The 18,828-nt window shown below is 37.5% G+C and overlaps 1 pseudogene; it reads right to left on the bottom strand.

Annotated features, from left to right (window-relative positions):
• Positions 1-2,446: 2,446 nt before the first annotated feature.
• On the bottom strand, positions 2,447-3,653 carry LOC100017901 (WD repeat domain phosphoinositide-interacting protein 2-like; annotated as a pseudogene).
• Between the last annotated feature and the right edge of the window lie 15,175 nt (positions 3,654-18,828).

Below are 18,828 nucleotides of genomic sequence, written 5' to 3'. Positions count from 1 at the left end.
TTCTCTGGTTTAGGTATCAGCATCATATTTGTTAAAAAAGGAAGTTGGAAAAATTCCTTCTTCCCCTATTTTTTTTAAAGTACACAGCATTTATTACCTGTGCTTCAATGGGGGAATGGTTGAAGAGATAATGGTGTATGAATATAATAGAATATTTTCTGAAGCCATCCCCTCCATTATTTCTTATAGCACAACTTTTAGAAAACTTAACCACATTAATATACCATAACTTGTTCATTCTCCAATTTATGGAAACTTCCATGTTTCCAAGATTCTCTTCCAACTCAAAAAGAACTATATTTCTACATTTGTGTTTAGGACCAATTTTTCTCCTCCCCTTTTCCTTCTACTTCATTGAGTTAAATGTACTTCTGAATCTAATTGTATATGTCTGTACTCTTCCTTTAAGATTCAATCAACTGTTCCTCCTTCATTTGTAAAAATATCTGCTTTTCCACTTTAATAAGATAATTTCCCCTAATCTTCCTTTTCCTTTGTTTCCACTTCCTCCTCATTCCATTCTTCTCTATATTAAGACATAACAGAATCACCTCTGATGATAAGAGTTCAGAGGGGACATTTGTATATCATCTTGTTTTGTCCCTTATCTTTCATTCACATTTGTCTTTTTTTTTTCCTGTGTTTCAATGCAATCCTCACCTTCATTGGGATTCCTTGGAAATTCTCTATTGACATTCAAGGTTCATTTTTTCCCTCTGATTATATTCAGTTTTGCTTAAGTTATTCTTGGCTGTAAGTACATATGCTTGGGCTAAGTAGTAGTGGCTGCTAAATCACATGTAATCTTGATAGGATCCTTGGTGATTGAATTCTTTGTTTCTGGCTGCTTGCATTATTTCTCTGAGTAGCTTTGATTGTTGTCTGATATTCCTAGAAGTTTTCATTTTGGTGTTTCTTCCAATTAGTCACCAGTGGTTCCCACTTTGCACACTAGACCAAAAAAAAAAAAAAGCCTAAACAGATCTGTTCTAGATCTCTTTTCTCAGTATTCAGATGGTCCAAGGATTAAGGGTTCTCCTCTTCAATCTATTTTTTTTCCCCAAGTCAGTTGTTTTTCCCAGTCTTTTGACTTTGGAATCATTGCCTTCTATTTAGTTCATTCTAATTTTCAAGGAATTTCTACCTCTTGCAACAAGTTTTTAGGGGTTCTAGCTCATTTGTGTCCAACTTGTGCTTTCTGCCAAGACTAGAAGTTTTAGTAACATTTTCTGTATTTGTGTCTTTGTGTCCCTGCCACCAGCAAACCTTTTTATGGTTAGTTTCTTTTTGATTCTCATCCAGGTTAATTATGTTTGGGGGAATTTCTGGTCAAGTTTGTATTACATGTTGGCTTCAATTCTACTTCGTGTCTTTTCACTGATGAATGAAATTAGGTAAGTACCTGAGATGGAATAATCCCAGATTATGACCTTATAAACTTCAAAAGGTGAAAAGAGTCATGAGAAAGAAGCCCATCAAGTGTAGTATTATAGCAGAGTTTGCTGATACTCACAGGAGCTAACTCCAGTGAGAAGCCAACTCAGAAGAGATATCTGCCTGACCCAGCCCAAAAAAGATCAATAAAACAAGTTTTTGAAACATATACAAGATGGCTCAGTGGCTAGAGGTAAGGCATGGAGATGGGAGGACCTGGGTTCAAATCTGTCCTCAGCCAATTCCTAGCTGAGTTGTTTGAATGAGCAAGTCACTTAAAATCCAGTGCCAGCCCTTACCACTCTTCTGCCTTGAAACCAATACTTATTATCAATCCTAAGACAGAAGACAGGGGTTAAAAATTTTTTTTTACAAAACTGAACACAAGAAGCAAGCACATACATGGAGGAGAGCAACATGGTAAAATTATTAAACATTCAGAGCAAAATAGATATTCACAGTATGAGGATAAAAATTTAATCTATGACTCTCAAAAAAATATTTTTAAAAAAAATCATATTGACACTTTCCTGTCTGACATTGGGTAAACAAAAGAAAGGACAACAACCTCCCCAGGACCCGGGGTAAGGACAATATGTTCAAAATGCATCCTAGTCAGATAAGGATGGTCTCTCGGGGGAGACTGGCCAATGTTCAGTTCATGATGAATGTGCAATGTGTCTGCCTGCTGATAGTAATCAGTATGGAGGCCTGGTAAACCTGCTCCAAAGTTTGATGGAGTCCTGTCAGCCCTTGGCTGGTCTTATAACATAAATTCATGATGCTGTTTCTCTTGGTTGTTTCTTCTTTCCTGATCATGAGAGAATCTGAGATGGAAGACCAGATTTTGACCTTGTAAACTTCAAAGTCAAAGATTTACCAGAAAGGTCCACAGAATCGACTGTAGTTTGCTAATAGCCACAACAGGCGAGAGAGGAGTCAGACTTCAGGAAGCTACCTCATTGGTGTTGACCAGCAATAGCTAGGCACAGTCACTGTATCCTACTAACAAAGGACCAATTCATTCATTAATTATGTACCACTCAGAAGTGAACTCTGGTGGTGTTCACTCCAAGTGGTCATGTTGAAGGAAGTATGTCTCAGTCTAGGGACAGTTGGGCAATTTATTCCTCCTCTATTTCTTTGAAAAGGTTGTGTTGTTTCATCAGGGTACATCCCCCTCCTTCCTGAGGATCCAGGTTGTACATATATAAGTAACCATCAGAAGCTCCTACTAATAATCGGGGAATCTTCTGAATTGTGGCAAGTGAACAGATATTTTTGACCGCAGAATGGAAGTCGGACAGTAGCAAAAGCCCTTCCCTGGTTAAAGCATTTCTGTTACTTGAGAGGGCAAATAGCTGGTAGAGGCCATAAGAACTTTCCCAAAGTAACCCGTCCAGGTAGTTGGTTCCTCCTGAGGTTTCTCTTTCACAGTCTCAAGTTTGAAGATGTGCACTGTTTCAGTGTTACTGGAAGCAGAGAGGAACATTCCATCCATACTGGAGGCCAAAGAGCAGATGCTTACACACCTCTTGACTCCTCTCCGGAACTCAAAGAGTTTCTGTCCTTCTGGAATGGAAAATACCCTAATAACAGCACCCTTCGCAGAAGCCGTGGCAAGTTTGGTACCACTTGCATCAAAAGCCAAAGCTGCTAGGGGACTATCATGAGCTGGTATCATGTTAGCAGCCCTCAAATGAATGGTGTCAAAGACTTGTACTTCTCCAATCGTTGCGCTCCCAGGAGAAGCCAGGTAACAATTGTCATTGTTTATTGACAGTGCACACAAACCTGCAGGGTTTGGCGGAGTTTCCCTGATTGTATGCAGTACCTTCATATCACGAATATTGTGTATGTAAAGACATTCTTCTAGGCATACTATCAACCTCTGTCTATTCAATTTGACTGCCAATATGGTATTGGAATAGCTATAATTACATATTTCAGTCCCCTTCTTAAAGTGGCAGACTTTTAGCTTTCGTGGAGCTTTGAGGCTAACAATGGCCACCAGGCTACTTGAAAATAATCTTTCCACAATACACACATCTTCTGTATCAGTACATTCATAAATCTGTTCCAGCTTATCCACAGAGGAAAGGGAGAAGAATTTATAATCAGATTTACTCCCAACAGCTAAGGATGTGTCGTCCTGGTTGAAGCTGGCGAAGAGCAGCTGGCTGGAGCCGGCCTCCCCGCTCTGATTGGCCAGGTTCATGGCTGAGAGGGGGGGCCTGGGCTCGGGTGCTCTACCTCCCGGGACGGGAGAGACGAAGGAGTTAGGGTCAGCTCCAGGCCCCTCTCTCCGCCGCCGTCGTTGTCGTCGCCTCCGTCGTTGTCGTCGCCTCCGTAGTGGGTCCTCCAGCTGCTGCGGTTGTGGTTGCTACTGCTCCTGCTGTCGCTGCCGCTGCCGCCACTCGCTGCTCCAACTTCAGATCCCCCCTATTTTTTCAAATAATTTATGTAATATTGGAGTTAATTGTTCTTTGAATATTTGTTAGAATTTACTTGTGAATACATTTGTCCCTACAGCCTTTTTCTTAGGGAATTCTTTGAATGGTTTGTTCAATTCATTTTTCTGTGATAGTTAAATATTGTTTCCTCATGTTAATCTGGACAGTTTATATTTTTGTAAATATTCATCTATTTCATTGAGATTGTCAGATTTATTGCAATAAGACTGGGCAGAATAACTTTTTATAATTGCTTTAATTTCTTCTTCATTGGTTGAGGGTTCACCTTTTTTTTTTTCATTTTTGATACTGGTTTTCTTTTTTAAAAATAAAATTAACCAATGGTTTATTTATTCACTCCCCCCCCCCCCAAGCAGCCCTTTTCTTATTTATTAGGTCAATGGACTTCTTATTTCCACACTTGTTTATCTCTCCTTTGATTTTTTAGGATTTTCAATTTGGTCTTTAATGGAAAGTTTAAAAAAATTTTTTTTAAGTTGCATTCCCATTTCATTGATCTGTTCCTTCTATTTTATTGGCATAAGCATTTAGAGATATAAAATTTCCCCTCTGTACAACTTTGGCTGTATCCCATAAATTTTGGTATGTTTTCTCTTCAATATCATTCCCTTTAATGAAATTATTGATTATTTCTACTCTTTAGAATAACACTATTTAGTTTTCCATTAATTTTTAGTTTTACTGCTGTCCTTTGTTCAATTTAATTTTTATTGCATTATGGTCTAAAAAAGGATATATTTAATCTATCTGCTTTTCTACATTTGGTTATGACATTTCTATACCCTATTATATGGTCAGTTTTTGTGAAGGTACCATGTACTACTGAAAAAAAAAGGTAAATTTCTTTTTATTCTCATTCAGTTTTCTCAAGAGGTCTATCATATCAAACTTTTCTAAGGTTCTGCTTACCTTTTTAGCTTCTTTATTATTTATGGCGGAGGGGTTGTATTTATTTACCTCTGAGAGAGGAAGGTTGAAAAACATTTTACTATCTATTACCTCCTGTAACTCCTACAACTTTTCCTTTAGGAATTTGGATGTTACGTCATTTGGTACATATGTATTTAGTATTAATATTGTTTCATTGCCTATGGTGTATTTTATCAAGATATTATCTCCTTCCTTATCTTTTTTGATTAGATTAATTTTTTACTCTGGTTTTGTTTGAGGTTATGATTACAACCCCTGAATTTTTTGCATTTGCTAGGGAATAACAGATTCTGTTCTAGCTCCTTACTTTTAGTCTGTGTGTATTTCCCTGCTTTAAATGTGTTTCTTATAGACAGCATATATAAGATTCTGGTTTTTATTCTATTCTGCTATCCTTTTTTTTTTTTTTGGTTTATTTTATGGGTTAGTTCATCCCATTCACATTCACATTTATAATGACTAATTGTTTTATTTCCCTTTGTCTTATTTCCCCTACATTTCCCCTTCTCTCTCTGTCTTTCTGTGTGTGTGTGTGTGTGTCTCTCTCATTTCATCCTTTCCCTGTTTACAATTGTTTTTTTCAACCAGTGTTTTCCCCAATTCATCTTTATTTTTGTCCATCCTTTCCCCCTGCCCCTTTTCTTTTTCTTCCTTCCCTCCTACTTTCCTGTAGGCTAAGGTAGGCTTCTATAATTGACTGTGTGTGAGTATTGTTCCTTCTTTGAGCTAATTCTAATGAAAGTAAGTTTCAAGCATACTTGTCCCACCCCCCAGTCTTCTCCTCCACTCTATTGACTCTTATGCACTTCTTCATGTGAGCTATCTTTCTCATTCCTTGATTTTTTTTGGATATCAACCCATCCTTTTCATCTTACTCTTTTCCTTCTTTCTATGTATACTCCTTCTCTTTGCCCTAATTGTTATTAAGTTTTTAAGTATCTTGAGTAATTTAGGTAGCTTGAGTAATTTAAGAATCTTAAGTATCCTAGATATCTTAAGTATCTCAATTATCACTTTCTCTTATTTTATTATTATTATTATTATATATTATATAATATTAATATATTATTATATATTAATCTCAATTCAACCTTATTGAAACTGTTAAGTTTTCACTTTTCTATTTACCATTTTGTGCTTCTCTTGAGTATCAAATCTGATCTTCAAATTTTCTTTTGAACTCTCACTTTTTTGTTTTGTTTTGTTTTCTTTTGGTGGGGACAGGAAAGTCTTGAAATTCTCTCTTTTGTTAAATGTTGGGTTTTTCCCCCTGGAGGACTATTGTGTCCTATTTTGCTGCATATGCAATTCTTGATTACAATCTTAGGCCATTTGCCTTTCAAAATATCATATTCCATGCCTTTCTGTCCTTGAATATTGAAACTACTGTGCAATTCTGATTGTGGCTCCATATTTGATTTGTTTTATTCTAGATTCTTGTAGCACTTTTTCCTTGGCCTGGAAATATTGAAAATTGGCTCTACTACTCCTGGAGTGTTTTGTTTTGGAGTCTGTTTCAGGAGGTAAGTAATGGATTCTTTTGATTTCTATTTTTTTTTCTTGTTTGAGGATATTAGGGTAGTTTTCCCTGATGGTTCCATGCAATATGGTGTCTAGGCTCTTTTTTTTTAATCATAACTTTCAGTTATTCAGATGATTCTTAGATTATCTCTCCTTGATTCATTTTCTATGCCAGTTGTTTTTCAGTGAGACATTTCAGATTGTCTTCTTTAAAAAAAATTTTTTTTTATTTTGTCTCATTGTTTCCTGATGTATTATGGAATGATTAGCTTCCATTTGTCTAGTGCTAATTTGTAGGGAGTTATTTTCTACCTTGAGTTTTTGTGTATTCTTTTCCATTTGACCAGTTCTACTCCTGAAGGAATTGTTTCATTTAGTGCTTTCCCCCCTTCCATTCTCATTTGGCACATTCTAGTTTTTAGAGAGTTGTTTTCTTCAGTTAATTTCCTCCTCTAGCTATTGAGACTTTCTGTCAATTCTCTTATTATTTGTTTTTTAAATATTGCTCCAAGTTCTTCTAGGGGTTCTTTTGTGACTTGACATCCTTTCATACTTTCCTTTGAAGCTTCACATATTTCTTCCGAGTTTGTATTTTGATCTTCTCTGTCACTAAAATAACTTTCTACAGACAGGATTTTACTTTGTCTTTTGCTCATTTTTTCTGGTTATTTTTTTTCTCATTACTTTATTTATGTATTAAGGTTCTTCTCTGCTCCTGTGGTAGTGGAAGCATTGTTCAAGGCTTGTATAGTTGTCTTCTCTGGTACTTGGGGTAGGCATGACTTCCTTTGGGTCCCACAGGGTATCTTTCAAAGAGATGACCCTGTTGGATTCTGTGGGGAGGCTTGAAGCTGCTTTGTTCAGCATGTTTTGCTCTCTGTGTTTCTAGTTTCCCATTGTCTTATGGGCTGGGCCAGTTCTCATTCTGCCCCTTCACTGCTTCAGACCATGTGAAAGTGCATTGGTTTCATCCCTGTTCTACTATTACTGCCATGGCTGGATTGGCTTATGGTTGGGCTCAGGCTACACTCTCTCTGACACTTTCTTTCCCCTGGCCATAGAGCAGCATGTTGGACTTTTCTGTATTCTGCCACTTCCTATGTATGCTGTACTTTCTGGGCTACTTTCTCTTTTCACCCCAGTGAGATGTGTTCCTGTGTGTGTGTGTGTGTGTGGGGGCACATGTGTGTGTGTGTAGGATTCAGGAAAACAAACTTTCCTTTACTCTATCATCTTAGTTTCCAGCATGCAACTCCTCTAGCTTAATAATTCTTAAATTACCTCTTCTCAATTGATTTTCCAGATCAATTGTTTTTTGATGAGATAGCTAATATTTTCTTCAATTTTTTTCATTCTTTTGACTTTGTTTTATTGTTTCTTGATGTCTTGTGAAAAAATTAGCTTTCAATTGCCCAATTTTAAATTTCAAGGGTTTATTTTCAGGAAGTAGTTAAGTGGATCAGTGAATCGAGAGCTGGGACTAGAGATATCAGGTCTTGGGTTCAATTCTGACCTCAAGACATTTCCTAGCTGTGTAATCCTCCCTTAACCCTCATTGCCTAGTCTTACTACTCTTCTTCCTTGGAATCAATATACAATATTGATTTTAAGACAGAAAGTAAGGGTTTAAAAAAATTTTACTTTCTTCTGTGAGTTTTTATGCCTCTTTTTCTATTTAACCAATTGTGCTTTTTAAGTTCATTTCTTCAGTGAATTTGTTTACTTCCTCTTTAATTTGACTTATTCTATTTTTAATGAGAAAATTAATAAAATAGATAAAAAACTGGTTAATTTGATTGGATTGGATTCACTTCTTTAAATTTTGTAATTTATTTATTTATTTAGAATATTTTCCCATGGTTACATGATGCATAATTTTTCCCACTCTTCTTCCCTCTCCCCTCCCAGAGCTGACAAGCAATTCCATTGTGTTATACATGTATCATTGTTTAAAACCTATTTACCAATTATTCATATTTGCAATAAAGTGATCATTTAAAGGCACAATCCCCAATCATATACCCATTGAACCACATGATTGATCATGTGTTTTTCTTCTGCATTTCTATTCCCACAGTTCTTTCTCTGCATATGGATAGTGTTCTTTCTCACAAGTTCCTCAGAATTGTCCCAGATCCTTACATTGCTGCTAGTCCATTATGTTCTGTTGTGTCACAGTGTATCAGTCTCTGTGTACAATGTTCTCCTAGTTCTGTTCCTTTCACTCTGCATCAATTCCTGGAGGTTGTTCCAGTTCACATGGAAGTTCTCCAGTTCATTATTCCTTTCAGCACAATAGTATTCCATCACCATCACATACCACAATTTGTTCAGCCATTTCCCAATCAATGGACATCCTCTCGTTTTCTGATTTTTTGCCACCAGAGTAAGGTTATAAATATTTTTATACAAGTATTTTTCCTTATTATCTCTTTGGGGTTCAAATCTAGCAGTTGCATGGATGGATCAAAGGGCAGACAGTCTTTTATCGCCCTTTGGGCATAGTTCCAAATTGCCCTTCAGAATGGTTTGATCAATTCACAACGCTACCAGAAGTGTATTAGTGTCCCAATTTTGCCACATCCCTTCCAATATTTATCACTTTACTTTGCTTCCATATTGGCCAGTCTGCTAGGTATGAGGTGGTACCTCAGAGTTGTTTTTATTTGCATTTCTCTAACCAGGAATGATTTAGAACACTTTTTCATGTGCTTATTGATAGTTTTGATTTCTTCATCTGAAAACTGCTTATTCATATCCCTTGACTAATTGTTGATTGGGGAATGGCTTGATTTTTTGGTAAATTTGATTTAGTTCCTTATATATTTGGGAAATTAAAGCTTTGTTAGAGAGTTTTGTTATAAAGATTTTCCCCAGTTTGTTGCTTTCCTTTTAATTTTGGTTACATTGGTTTTATTTGTATGAAAGCTTTTTAATTTGATGTAATCAAAACCATTCATTTTACATTTTGCAATGTTCACTATCTCTTGCTTGGTATTAAATTCCTTCCTTTCCCACAGATCTGACCGATATACTATTCTAGGTTCACCTAATTTATTCATGATTTCATTCCTTATATTTAAGTCATTGACCCATTTTGAACTTATCTTGGTATAGAGTGTGAGATGTTGTGGGTAGACTAATCACCCTTTAGTTATGGTAGGGATCTTCAAAGTAGAATGAGTGCACCTCAGGAAGTGTACAGGATTATTTATATGTGAAGAAATATTTGGATCAAGAGTAGCACAACTACTCTGTGCACTTAAAGCCACCATCTGTCGCTATAGCTCTCTTCCCCTATGCCTGGGCACAGTGAAGACTGTGCTGAACTATTAACTCCAGATGCTCTTCTCCAGACAAGTAGCCAGGTAGGCAAGCAAGAAGGCAGGTGAGCAAGTGATTCTTCTCTGGCTCTGCTCTCCCTCTTCCATCTCCACTGTGACAGGTAAGCCATATAAGGACTCTGGTTTCACACACCAAAAGGAGGAGAAATTCAGGCTCTAATAGAGACAGTCAGACCCTACTTCTCTGAGGAACCTTTCCAGGGACTAACTCTTATGGGAGTGTATATGGGATGGCCATTTCTCTGGCACTTTGTTCCATGGGACACAGAAGAAGGAGGTTAAGGGGTCATGGTTAATACCAAGCTAGCATTTAGGAGATGAAAACAGCCCTCAACAGGAATAGGTAAGTTTGGGGTGGAGGAATCCTGAGTTTTGCTTTGGATGTGGTGAATTTGAAATGCCTTCAGGATATCTGCTTTGAAATATCCAGTGAGAAGCTAATGACGAGAGACTGGAGCTCAGGGGAGAGACTAATGCTGATGGGAAGAATTTGCATAGAAACAGCATTTAAATGCATGGGAGCCTATAAAGTTACCAAAAGAGAATGGTCAAGAGACAGAAAGGAGGAACTAGGACAGAGACTTAGGATACTTCCATGGTTAAGAGACATGATATCAATGATGGACCCAAAAAGAAGGTTGAGGAGTGGTCACATAAGTGGGAGGAGAATCAATACAACAATGTCATGAGACTATACTACTACGGAGAGTATGTAGAAGGAAAGGGTTATCATTGATACCAAGTGTAGCTGGGAGGTTGAGAAGGAATGAGATTTGACAATTAAGAGATAATTGGAGAGAACAATTTTAACTTAGTAAAGAGTTCAGAAATTCAATGCAAATGGTTGAGGAGTAACAGATTTGAGAAAATGGAAGCAGCAAGTATTTAGCTGAGAAAGTGAAGAGATATACAGTGCAATAATTTTAGGAGAAAATAGGATCTAATTCAGAATTTTTAAGAATGATGGGGGGTGACTTAGACATGTTTTTCAGCAATAGGGAAAAAAAAACCAAAGTCTAGAGGAGCTTAATATGAGAGAGATAGAGAGAGAGTTATACACCAAGAGAGAGCCAGAGATATTCAGAAGGAAACAGAAATAGAGGGAGTCTGGAAGGAAGGGGTTAAACAAACTGGTGAATAGGGCTTCAGGTGAGAAGCTTCAGCAATAAATGTCCTCAGGTTGCTGAGGGCAGCTAGTAGATTTTGTTTATGAGAGCTGGAATAAGATTCAGGTTTCCTACCATTCCTTGGAGTTGGATTCCTTATTAGCTGTGTATAAAAATCTCGGTCTGATTTCCCTCCTTATATTCCTGGAATCAGATTAGGACAACCTGTCTCCTGGGACCTTGAAAGAGGCCTACTTAGACGCTAGACTCAAGATTACAGGCTACAGAGCCAAGAGATCTTGAGTTTGTGACTCTTATTAGACTGATCTGGCTCAAGGACTATGGAGGCTAGGCTTGACTTCTATCACGCAGATTCAGGGGCTGAGGAAGAACCACCTCATGAAGTGTAAAAGCCTTTTCTGGGACATCTCAGGAAGACTGAGGGGCCATGGAGACACCATCTGAAGCTGAGCTGAAAACCTCTCCTGGTATTCATAAGGAAGCTGTGGGGGCCTTTTCTATGGCTGAGACAACTATGAAACAAAAGACAGGAGGGAGCCTGCCTGGGCTATCACTGGATTCTTGTCCTCTAGGAAAGGCACAGAAGGCATCCCCAAATAGAGAGATGCAGAAGTCAGAGCAACTCCAAACCAGTAGATTCCAGGAAAAGCAAAAGTCTGTGTCAAAAAAAGAACGCAAAATCCAGAATTTCCCATCAAAATGACCAGAATTCTAAGTTTCAAAGCTTGATCAGCAACAGCCAGACTGACAGCCCACAGCCTGAGCCTCTCCAGGACGCAGAGATGAACCAAGGTAGTTCCACAGCTGAGCCTGGGGTGAGAGAACCTGAAGAAGAATGTGAGAAGCCCGACTGTTTATATTCCCCAGTCCTGTGCCCCGTGAATGAAGGGGTTGTGGTGAAGATCATGTCAGACAGAGAATCAGGCCTTTTGAAAGCAGGGGAATATTTTAATGTGTGTGACAAGTTCTTAATGGGTAGGTGTCAGAAGAACTCAGGCTGCCTTTACTACCATACTCTGCTCCCGTTCTACTGGCAGATCTTCTCTAAGGAAAATTGCTCATGGTGCAGCCTCTCCTTTAGGACCCAACTGTACTTGGAGATGCTCTTTTCAAGTCCCGGTTACTTCACAAGGGTGTCTCCTAAATTGTGAGTACTGTTCCAATGGGGACGGGGAGCCAGGAGTGTAGGAAACCTAAAGTCAGGGCTAGAACCCATGTCAGAAGAGAACTGGATGCTTGAGGGGAAAACGATTAGCAGTGGAAAGAATGCAGCAACTGGGTGGCATGGGAGAGAAGGTGCTGGATTTAGAAATCTCAGGTCTTCCTGAATTAAAATTTTGCTCCAGACATTTATTACCTCTGTGGCTATGGGCAAGTCATTTAAGCTCTTCCTCATCTGTAAAATGGGAATAATAACATCTGTGCTGCAGGATTGTTTGGAGGAACAAATGAGATAATATAAGTAAAGCATGTGTTAAATCTGAAAGGTCTGTATAAATGTAATTCTCATCTGTAGGTCTGGTTTTGGCAGTGACTAGCTATGCGACTTTGAGCAAATTATTTCCTGTCTGGTCCTGAGTTTCCTCATCTGTAAAAGTATGTGTTGAAGAGAAGAGGGTAGCTGTGGGGTCTTTGCAGTAAAAGAACTTAATGTTCCATCATTCTAACACTTTTCTATGACTTCAGAGAAGGGAGGAAAGTCACTGAAGACTAAAGTGGAATGGGGGAGGAAGTAGAGAGGGGTCCAAAAGGATAGCTGGGACTTAGCTAGATAGACAAAAAAAGGGAGAGAGAAGATTCCACTTTGGAAGAAAAAAAGCAAAAGCATGGACTTTAGACAGTTTGAAGTTTAGACAAGGAATATTCAGGTAGGGGAGAGAGGCTAGAAAATAGCCTTTTTAGGAGAATTCAGGAAATGGTATTTCATTTGCTAGATAAAGGGGAGCCAGAGATTTTGAGTAGAGGAATATCCATTGGAACATCATTGTAAAATCACATTTTGGAGAGTTTAAATTGCCCTGTATAGGAGAGATGGGAGTAGGGAAGGAGAGCAGGAAATTCTAGTAATGCAGAAAAGAAAATGGTCTGAACAAGAAAACCCACAGAAGGAAGGAAACAAAATACTATTGTGTTTTTCAACCTGAGTGAATAGGACAATGGTGATTCCATTAACAGAAATAATATGATCAAGAGAGAGAAGATCATTTTCTTTGCTTTGTTTTTTATAGAGTTAGATATGATAAGGTGAGATAAGATAGAGGAAATTAATTCATTTTAAGAGATTGCATATGAGCTAAAGGTTGAACACCCAGCGGGGATGACTTCTCAGGACAAAGGTCGGAGATCTTGCTGTAAAAGCAAAAATGGGGAAGGTTGAACTCTCCAAAGTTGAGAGAAGGTACAAAGGAGCCATGGGTAGAACTGGAGAGGTGTCTACTTTTGGAGGATGAGAATGTTCAGTTATTTCCCAATCTATTAATGACCATCTGCTTCCCTCTACCCAGTTTATTGCTATGATGTTGCTGCTAAAAATATTTTGTCTTGCACATAGTGCCTTTTTTGCCCTTTTTCTTTTGGACTTGCCCTTCCTGGAGGCATATGTCCAATGTCCAATAGTAGGATTGTTGAATCAAAGAATGTTAAATTTATTGAATTTTTAAAATATTTTTTTAATTTTGAACTTAACACATTTAGATATGTAAGAACAAGAAAGAACATTATATGTAAACCTGTAACTATTACATAGTTAATGAAATATTAAATTTAAAAATTAGTGGCACACTGTTTTTGGAGCTCCTTCTAAATTACTTTTTCTTCTGAGTATTTATGTCTTTCTAATGTCACTCCCTATCAACTCACCATGTCCCAAGTATCAACAGTCCTCTCTTGTAATGTTCTAGTCCAGCAAAACAAATAGATAAATTATTTCATTTCACATCTCTCATCTGTCACTTCTCTGCCAAAAGTCAAAAAGCACATTTCATCACTAATATTCTAAAAGCACAACTGATTGCTAAATTAATCAATTTTAAAGTCTTTCTAAGTTATTCTTCTTTACCATATTGATGTCATTGAATAGATTGTTCTCCTGTTCTATGTATTTTGCTCTTCATCAGATCAGACAATCTTTTCCCCAGTCTTTTTCCCTGAATTCTTCCTGTTCATCACTTCTTCCAATACGATAATTTTCTTTAACAGATTTATACCCAGACATATACCATGATTTGATCAGCCATTATTCAATTAATGGGCATTGCTTCTGTGCTACCATAAAAAGTGATGCCAAGATATTTTTGTACATTCCTTGCTCCTCTAATTTATTTTTACTGTGATTTCATATCTAGGTCACACATCTATTTGAAGTTTGTTTTGGTAGTTGTTGTAAAGTATTAGTCTAATCCAAATTTCAGCCAGATTGCTATTCACTTTTCCCAGCATTTTTTTAATGTAAAGGTATTTTATTTTCCCAATTACATGCAATAACAATTTTCAACATAGATCATCCAAAATTATAAGACCCAATCCGTCTCCCTCCCTCTCTTTCCTCCCCCCACTCAGAGATGGTAAGCAATTTGATATGTACCATACATGTATTATCATGCAAAACCCACTTACCATCTTGGTCCTTGTTGTAAGAGCACATTCATACAAAACCAAAACCCCAAAACAAAGCCATAAATAAACTGATGTCCCAGCAGTTTTGGTTATCCACTCTAGAGGAAATGCATTCCATCATTGGTTAGACCTAATTTTAAGGAAGCTTTTCCTGATATCAAACCTAAATTAGCCATTTCCCAACTTCTGCTGTTGCTCTTGTTTCTGCCCCTGGAATCAAACAGATCAAGCCTATCCCTGCCTCCACATGCTAGCTCCTCAAATAATGAACAACTATCACACTCCCCTAGAATTCTTCTTTTCTAGGCTAAACATACACAATTCATTTAATCAAATTCTCATATTACATGGACCTGCCACCCATAATTACTTTGGTTGCCTTTCACTGAACAATCTCTGGCTCATCAGTGATTCCAGTACAGATCACAATCTTCCAGAAGAGGTCTGGCATGGATACAAGAATTCAGGAGGATGATTCCTCCCCTATTTTGAGAAGCGAGGGTTCTCCTAATGCAACCCAGGATTGAATCAGCTTTGGGTTGACACGTGAGTTTATTGGCCACTTAAATTTCAGATCTTTTTCAGAACAATTGCAGGCTAATCATTACTACCCTACCTTATGAAGTTGAATTTTTTTGTACCCAAGAGCAAGATTTTACCTTTATCCTGATGGAATTTCACCATAATAGATGTGGACCAATGCCCTAGACTATAAAAGCTCCTTTGAACCCTATTTGTTATCCAGTGCATTAGCTACCTCTCTCAGCTTTGGGTCTTTTGGAAATTTGATGAACATATCAACTATTGCTTTATTAAAATCATTAATAAAAATATTAAGCAGAACAGGATCATTGACAAGTTCCTGCAGTTCTCCACTAGAGGCCTCTTGATGCCTTGATCATAAATCATTGACACCTGATGTTTGGGGCATCTAACCAGTTTTCCATTGTTTCTAGGAGTTTAGCCCCTTTCCTCTATGTAAGCTATGAAACAGAGGTCTGGAATGGTTGAATCTTGCCCAAGATCACAAGTATTTAAAAAATAAAGTCAGGTTTTGAATGAATGCCTTTTAGCTCCAATTCCACGGCTCTTTCTGTTCTACCCATCTACTCTATAGCAGATGTGGCATTTAACTTCCACCCCTTTCTAAAATGTATCCTTGAGTATTCTCATTCACTGCTGTAGTTCCATTTATTAACTTTATATGGGTGATCTTTCATTTTGTTTATTTCCAATGCTTTCTATATTCTGAATTCCAAACCCATTCCTGGTATCTTCGAGGAATTCTCACTCTGATTGTCTTTCAAATATTTATCCAAATCATTTTATCCCTCAGATTAGCTGCCTTTTTAAAAAACCCTTACCTTCCATGTTAGAATCAATACTGTACATTGGTTTCAATAGGGATTAAGTGAATTGCCCAGTGTTGAACTGCTAGAAAATATCTTAGGACAGATTTGAACCCAGGACCTCTCATCTCTAGGCTTGGCTCTCAATCCATTGAGCCAGCTAGCTTCTCCCTATGTTTTTATTATATTATTTTTTTAAAACCCTTTCCTTCCTCCTTAGAATAAATACTAAGTAATGCTTAGTATTAATACTAAGAAGAAAAGTGATAAGGATTACACAAATGAGGTTGTGACTTGCCCAGAGTCACACATCTAGGAAATGTCTGGCACTAGATTTGAACCCCAAACTTCTCATCTCCAGGCTTGGTTCTTTATCCATTGATCACCTAGCTGGCCCTTGATTAGCTGTTTTTTGGTGATACACTTAGAATTTTTGTTGTTTTCTAAAATGTAGTTCAATATTCATTTTACTATTAACAAGAACTGCAAAGAATTACACACCGAGAAAGAACCCTCTTTTAGTATTTATCTTGGGCTGTCTGTCACGCTAACTTTTAGGAATGGTTATCTCTTTTAGGTATTTTTGAGACTTGAAGAGCAAGCAATGAATAGAACTGGATGAGGGGAAGAGAGATTTTCAAAGCATATTCTAGTGAGAAATATCCCATTATTGGGGACTGCTTTTTGCTTCTCTTTTCTCAGAAATGATGCAACCTCTTTTGTGGACATGGTTTTACCAACATTCTATCTTTCCTGTGATTTCCAACATAATTTCTACCGGAGAATCCCTTGTAGAGGAGACAGTTCCTTCCCCCCTATATATATCCTTTATTGGTTTAATGGTCAAGTCTGGAGCTACCTCAGCCAAGTAAGTATTAACAAGGGGAGAGAAAGAATGGGAGACTTTTGACATTTGACAACTGCAGAAGACAGGCATTTTCTTGGCCTTTGGAGTAGTCTGTGCTCTTTTCTGTAGATGAAGGTTCACTTAAACCTCTGGAAACTACCTGGTCACCTGGTATTTTGCCCAAACTGTATCTGAGATATAATCCTCTGGGTCTAAGTATACATCAAATATGTCTATGTGTTGCCTCAAAGAAGGGTATGACAAACTAGTAAGGGGGATATAAAACTCCAGAATAGTATCTATTATGAGAATCTTTCTCCTAATGCTTCACTATTACTTGAAGGTTCTTTAAAACATTTTTAACCGAAATCTTTTGTTCTAACATCACCTTCAATTTTCAATGTATTTCTACCTTCCTCACCTACCTGGTGAGTTATCTAGTTTAAGAAAGAATTTTAAAGGAGATAGGAAGGTGAGGAAAAGTGAAAATAACCAGTCTACCAATTGGGTTTTTTTCTCTGTGGTCAAGTTTGTGTGAATTAAGGTTCTCAAAGAGTGTATCAAACACATTTGAACTCCGGTACTTCCAAATCAAACTAGAAAACCTCAGGGATAAGACTATGATGTATCTATAGTTAACCTAAAGTAGGTCAGATTAGCCAATCTCAGATTAGCCAAGGTGACACTTTTTCTTTCTTTCTTTTTTTCTTTTTTGGCCACAGTTACTTGTTTGGCAAATGTAGAGGAGATCTGTGTCAGTGGAGGGAGCATGACTAACTACAAAAGTAAAGACCACTGAAAAAATGTCATAAGATTTGGTTAATTCTGCACTAAATGCTAGAGAAGATATAGAAACACAAGATGCAGACATGCCCTCAAAGAATTTAATCTAGTTGAGGGGGATAAGATTAACACATGTAAAAAGCTAAACAATAGCATAAATGAGCCACAGGGCAATATATGATTAATTGCCAAACGAGTGGTATTACAATTCAATGCTATAGGAATTAAAAGGAAAGCAAAATTACAAGTAGAGATGAGAGTAGAGCAGGAAGGTTTTATGTAAGAGGTGACGTGTGAATTTAGGACTTGAAGGAGAAGGATTTAGAGGGAGGATGCTTTGAATGGAAGAGGGAGAACATGAGTAAAGTCATAAAGGTGGGTACAAGGTGTATTTGGTGGACAGCAAGAAAAATAATCCAATTCCCATTATTTTCCTCTGTGAACCCTGTGCATTAGTTAAAACTGGAAAGACCAAGATTTCCTTGAATGACAGAAAAAAGATATTTGGATCTATCCTATAGGAAGCAGGAATCCATGAAGATTTTTGAGCAAAAGGACTTGTGGAATCACAGAAATCGAGTGGCAGAGTTCTTTAGAGACCCCTTAGTTGTCTAATCTACTCATTTTAGAATTAAGGAAATCGAAACTCAGATATTAAGTGACTTTTCTGAGGTAATTTAAGCACTTGCCTCAGGAAATCCAACAGATAGAGAGTCTTGGCCTTTTTCATAAAGCCAATGAGAATCTGAAGAGGTATCCAACCCCAGGTCTTCCTGCTTCCAAATCCAATACACTATCCATACTATCATAAACCCTAGCAACAAACTAAACAATATATTTTCAGAAGATTCAAAGGGAAGACAGTGGTATGTAGGATGGACTGAGAAAAAAGAGCTAGGCTATTTGAATAGTCCAGTTTAAAGATGATAAGGGTCTAGAAAAGTGATATTAGATGAAATACAAGGGAGGAGCAGGTCCTAGAGAAGACTAAAGAAGACCCAGTGCGACTTGCTAACCCAACACAAACTTGGTTTTCAGGTAAAACCATTGAGTCAACAGGTATTAATAAGTGCCAGAGGCAGTTGGTTGACATAGTTCACAGAGAATTGGGTTTGGAGTCAGGAAGAGCTAAATTCAAATCCAGCCTCAGACATTTATTTGTGATGGCAGGTAGATTGCTTAAATTTCTGCCTGCCTCAGTTTTCTCATCTGTAAAATGGTAATCATAAATGACACCTCCCTTCCAGAGTTATTGTAAGGATCAAACTAGGTATTTTTAAAGCTATGAAGGCAAATTGATGCTTAGTAAATATCTGTTTTTTTTTCTTCATTATTAAACACCTACTATTTATAAGACAGTGTGATAAAGTGAGAAGTTACTTCTCTCTGCTTAATTTTCCTTAT

Source organism: Monodelphis domestica, chromosome 5, assembly GCF_027887165.1.
Source record: "Monodelphis domestica isolate mMonDom1 chromosome 5, mMonDom1.pri, whole genome shotgun sequence".
NCBI lineage: Eukaryota > Metazoa > Chordata > Mammalia > Didelphimorphia > Didelphidae > Monodelphis > Monodelphis domestica.
This window is presented reverse-complemented; position numbering and strand designations above follow the sequence as displayed.